This window comes from Neophocaena asiaeorientalis, unplaced genomic scaffold, assembly GCF_003031525.2.
Source record: "Neophocaena asiaeorientalis asiaeorientalis breed wild unplaced genomic scaffold, Neophocaena_asiaeorientalis_V1.1 scaffold30, whole genome shotgun sequence".
Lineage (NCBI taxonomy): Eukaryota > Metazoa > Chordata > Mammalia > Artiodactyla > Phocoenidae > Neophocaena > Neophocaena asiaeorientalis.
Window position 1 is genome coordinate 10142947 of NW_020174923.1, and position 5411 is coordinate 10148357.

The 5411-nt window shown below is 53.3% G+C and overlaps 2 non-coding genes across 2 annotated transcripts; both read left to right on the top strand.

The window, feature by feature from the left end:
• The first annotated feature begins 2579 nt into the window (after positions 1 to 2579).
• LOC112410552 (small nucleolar RNA U2-19) lies at positions 2580 to 2658 on the top strand. The gene has a single exon (XR_003005450.1). It is a non-coding gene; the product is annotated as a small nucleolar RNA U2-19 (small nucleolar RNA).
• Positions 2659 to 2845: 187 nt separating this feature from the next.
• LOC112410550 (small nucleolar RNA U2-30) lies at positions 2846 to 2915 on the top strand. The gene has a single exon (XR_003005449.1). It is a non-coding gene; the product is annotated as a small nucleolar RNA U2-30 (small nucleolar RNA).
• The last annotated feature ends 2496 nt before the right edge of the window (positions 2916 to 5411 follow it).

Sequence of the window (5411 nt, forward strand, 5' to 3'; positions counted from 1 at the left end):
GGCCGGGTCGCAATCCCCAGCCCAAAGGCTGCTCCCTTCACCACTATTCCCGCCAGCATGTCCCCACCCAGGGCACCTCGGCCCCCACCTCTGGGCTCCCCTTCCCTTTCTCACATTTGGCTAAAAATAGAGCCTCTTTTGGCAGCAAATACACCCAGTTTCCCCAGAACATAAGCTTCCTGGGAATCTAGACAAGGGAATAGCTCTACCTCTCATGGAGCGCAGATGGATTCCTGAAAGTTTGTGTCAAACCAATTTTTGTAAATCCAATCATGTTCACAGTGATTCACCTCCATCTCAGAAACACTTCTCTCCTGGCCAGCTCGCCGATCAGCTCCCTCCACATACACAGACATGCTCACCAGCAATGGGCTCGAGCAAACACCAATTCAAGAGGGGGCTGCAGCCAGAGAGGGTCCTCTTGTGATCTGAACACTCATGTCTCGATTTTGCTGTGTCAGGGCTCAGGTTTCCAGGAAGCGGGACAGATGGCACAGTGCTCTCCTCAGCGTTTCTTTAGCCCTCATCTGATTTTTTGTAGGGAGGTATCACCAGAAGCACCCTCACACCTCTCACCTGCTTCGCCAGGACATCACAAGGTGTCCTCTGCTGTGTGATAGATCTGCATGAGAACTGCACAGGAGTGGGGGAGGGAGGGGGAGAGGTAGACTCAGTTTCCCTGTTGTAACATCCACCACATGATGGCCCTAAAGGCAGGCTGGGGTGTCCTGCAGCAAAGCCAGGCTGGACCGTGCAGAGCCCTTGGCCAGCACAGAGCGGGTGAGGCAGGGGTCAGCATAAGCAGACCTGCAGTGTGGGAAGACGCCTCTCTGCAGGACAGAAGCATCAAGGCTGCAGGCAGGAAAGCTGACAATGGTGCTGGTGGCCGAGGAGATGGACAGAAGTGGACAGATCCAAGGTCCAAGGTCAGTGGACTGGGCAGAAGACTACATTTGGGAGGTCAGAGGAGAGGAAGGTGACAGAGGCCAGTGACAGAGGCCCACGCCTTCAAAGTAGGGAGCCTCCCTCTGCTCCTGCAGCCGCTGTCCAGGACAGACCAGCCAGGAGTAATCCTGGGGCTCTGGCCTCTGGGCCCCGTGTTGATGATGCTGGAGAGCATGACTGCTGCCCTGTCCAGGGGTGGCTACTGTTGAATCACCCGCACAGTAGACTCCGAGGACACAAGCAAGGCCACAGGGACCAGTTCCTGCTCCATGATTTCTTCTGTCAGGCGACTATTAAAAACGTGTATGTACACGCACGCGTGTGTGTTAAAGAATGGGTGACTGCTGTTGAACTAGCTCTGAGCAATCTGGAGCTCAATGTCCACTGACACGCAGAAGCTCTCCCAGTGGACTTTACTGGTTTATACCAGGGTGGGCGTGTCCCCAACTGGATTATACATTCCTTAAAGGACAGAAAAAGGATGCATGTGTGCTCAGCACCTGTCCTGTTTCAAGCCCCACCCAAGGTACTTGACCCTCATATTTCAACTCATTTTCACAGCATCACCCTCATTTTGTAGGTTAAGGAAGCTGAGGCTCAGAGAGTCGACCACGAGCTAGTTGGTGGGGGAACTGGGGTTTGACCTTCTCTACCACGCAGCCTCTGCACTTTGTTTTTCTCACAGGACCACCCTAGCGATGGGACAGCACCCTCCTCCAGCAATGGGGGTTTCAGGCCTCAGAAATCCTCCCGAGACCACGCCCTGGCCATGTCCCTGGACTCACCCGGCCATGCCCCCAGCACACCCATTGGCTGGCATGGGTAGAATAGAGGACTAGAGGCCCGTCAAGGAGGGTGGTGATAAACCCACCCCACCCCAGGGAGGGGTCTCCAGGTCCCTTCAATACTAGGGAAAACCAGCATCAGCTCTGCACAGCCCAGAGTCCCAGGAGTGTGGGAGGGAAGGTTTTGGTGTGTGGCCCCCAAGGCACCTGGGGCTGAGCATGGGAGCTGTACAGCACAGGAGGGGCGACCTCAGCCCCCTGTGGTCAGGGAGTCTGAGCAGCCTTTGGCAAGATCTGTAGTTATAATTGTGTCCTTATTATAAAAGTGATACATATTCACTGCAGAAAATTTAGAAACTACACATATGCAAAAAGAAGAAAATTTAAAATAACCCACAATCACACTACCCCGAAATAACTCCTGTTAACATTTTGAGCATATATACCCTCCCAGACCTTCCTATGCATAGAATATATATTTTGGTACCAAGTGGGATCATACTGTACATTCCATTTTGTAACTTTTTTCCATTTAACTATGTCTCATAACAAATCACTAAGTATTCTTCCACAACATCATTTTTAAATGGCTGAATTGGCCAAAGGATACTAAAAGGACAGCTGAAGACAGGAGAGTAAAATTTTATAACACAGAACACTGCAATTAAGCATTAAATAGGAAAATGATCTTTGTCAACAAATCAGCTCTACAGTTACAGAAAAATATGATTTTTAAAGTTATTTTCCTCTTTAGTCCAAATTCTACAATATTAAAAAAACCAAACCTGACTTAAAGACATGACACTCAAAAGAGAGCCCCCTTCTCTGAGATCTTCTCTTACTGAAATGGATCAATGATGAAAATAGCCAGATCTGAGCATCTAAGAACCTTCTAGTCTACCTATGCGTGATCCCTATAGTTCTGAGAAGCAACAGTATAGAGTAGTTTAAAACAATAAGGGGTTATGTCTAGGGGTGTGTGTGTGTGTGTGTGTGTGTGTGTGTGTGTGTGTGTGTGTGTGTGTGTATAAAGGTGATGGTGGATATCTGAGGATTTGTTGATGGATGAGTGAGATTGGGGTGGGGATGTATGTGTATGAAAGGTAATCAGTTCTGAGCAACGATGAAAAGGTTTTGCTACTGACCTTTATAACTATGAACATTTCTACCCTTGATCTGAGCTCAAAGTAGGGGGTGCTCCCCTTGGCTGGCAATGTCTTCAGAAACAAACAACCTCATAGCTCTGAAGGGCTGACTTGACTTCCTCTTACCGCAGGTTTAATGGACTGAATGATTGTGTCCCCACAAAATTCGTATGTTGAAGCCCTAACCCTCAATGCGATGGTATTTGGAGGTCGAGCCTTTGGAAGGTGATCAGGGTTAGATGAGGCCATGAGGGTTGGGCCCTCGTGATGGGATTAGTGTCCTAATAGGAAGAAACACCAGAGTCCTCTCCCCACCATGTGAGGACAGCAAGAAAGCAGCAGTCTGCAAGCCAGGAAGAGGGCCCTGACCAGGACCTGACCACACCACATCTTGATCTCAGACTTCCAGCCACCAGAACTGTGAGAAATAAATCTCTGCTGCTTAAGCCACCTAGTCTGTGGTATTCTGTCATGGCAGCCAAAGTAGGCTAAGACCTCAGGTAAGATGTCTAGGGTAGTTTGGGGACGGTAAGATTGCAGTCATCTGGACTTTGTCAAGCCATTCCCCAAGGAGAGACCCACCGGGGGCACATACAGAGGTGGGAGGAGTGAGGAACCTGAACCCAGGACTCACAGCTGCTCTGCCAGAAGGAGGTGTGTCCCTCAAATATGAAATGGGAGCTCAGGCTGGGTCTGCTGTTTCACGATGACGACAGATGAAGTGCAAAGAGCTTGGGGACGGCCCAACAGGGCTGCTCACGGATGAGGCTCGGGCAGAGCTCCCGGGCTCCCTCCCACAATGGCCTCACCGTGTTTGCAGCCTTCTTCTCCCACCGTGAGCCCAACAGAACAGGGGGAAATGAACAGAGAACACCAGCAGGCTTGTAAGGGCCAGAGCCAGGGCCAACTCCAGGAAGGACAAAAAGGGCTCCTGCAGGGTCAGGAGAAATCCTGGGGCCAAAAACACGGGGTTCCTCTCCAGGGACCAGGGGTTGGGGCCCTGAGAGCAGTTCTGCACAGACTCAGGCCCTCACCAGAGTAGGATGAGCCCGGGTGCTGGAGGGGCTGAGAACCACCCCCCAGTCCAGCCTCAGGACCAGCAAGCAGCTATTCCTACCACTGGTCCCCGCAGCTTGGTTGAAAATCCAAGGACGAGATTGTCCTGAGGCAGAACCAAGGGTGACTGGCCGTAAGCTGTGCCAGCCTTAGATTCACTGTGACCCAAATCCAAGCTTGTAAAGCATCATGGGCGCCAAGCACCAGTGGCTTCTGGTTTGTTGCTTATCTTTTCTGTGCACTTTAGGGAAGCTGCTTTAGGGAAATGCCAACCTGCCATGTATGAAATAAAGCTAGGATCTCTTTCCAGGTGGGAGCCACTTTAACAAGTGGCTCCCTAGAGGCTGAACCCAGGGAGAACAGGGCTCAGGGACTCAGGGTGCTGGTGGCCCCGGGAGACACAGCTTCAAGGGCTGATATGTAGGCCTCCTGGTGCCAAGAGTGATGCTACACGACGGGAAGCCCAGGCCACGGCTGGTGCAGGGCTGGGTGATTCAGCACCTCTCTGTGTCACAAGGACACAGGTTCTGCCCCCTGCCCGCTCTGCACCCTCCCGTCAGGCTGGAAGCAGGATGGCTGCGGTAGATCCATAACAACGTCCTGAGGCCTCTCTTAGAAGCCAAGAAGTGTTCACGGAAGCTGACCCTCCCTGCTGGAAGATACTCCTCTTGTCCCATTAGGCAGAACCAGTCACAGCTAAGAGCACAGGATCTCCCATGGACCAAGTGTTCGGCCCTGAGGTCAGGGTGGGCCTCACTCTCCCCAGCCCTGCCCGAGGGGGTGGGAGGATGGACACCTGCACCAAGCCCAGGTCAGTAAGAAGAAGGGGGAAGGCCCAGATGCCCCTGGGAGCTGGTCAGCCTGTGGGGCCCTCTCCCCAGCAAGGCTCTTCCCTGCCTGCCCTCGGGAGATGTCACCAGGAGCCGGCTGTCTTCACTCTCACTACCCTTCACCCTCTCGCTCATCCCCCAGAGCACTCACCCCAACGTTTGGGTCCACAGGTAATCCAGAGGGTAGAAAATGGCCCAGCTGCCCCTCTGGGGTTCCTGGGCTCACAGGTCAGCTGCATGGCCAGAGGGCCTGGCCAGGCCACATTCTGGGGGGGCACAGGGCAAGACAGAATGGTCAACTCCCAAGGACAAAGTCGCCTGGGTGGGGATGACCATTCCAACACAGGGATGGCCTGTGCCAGGGCCCTGGGAGGCCTGCAGCATTTGCATTTGTGGGGCCACTGGCTGAGCAGAGTTGGAAGAGTCCACACGGACAGTGGGTCCGCCAGGCAGTAGGAGGGGCCCCTCTTCTACTGGGAGCAGTTGAGCCCCCAGTCACAAGCCAGCCTCTGGGGAAGGGGCTGGTTCCCTCCGTGCAGACCACTCAAGGAGCCCAGCCCCCTGCCTGTGAGTAGTAGCCGCCGCAGGTCCGTCTGCGCAGTGCCTCCCTCCACAGCTTCCTACGCACCGAGAGACTCTCTCTCCTCGCC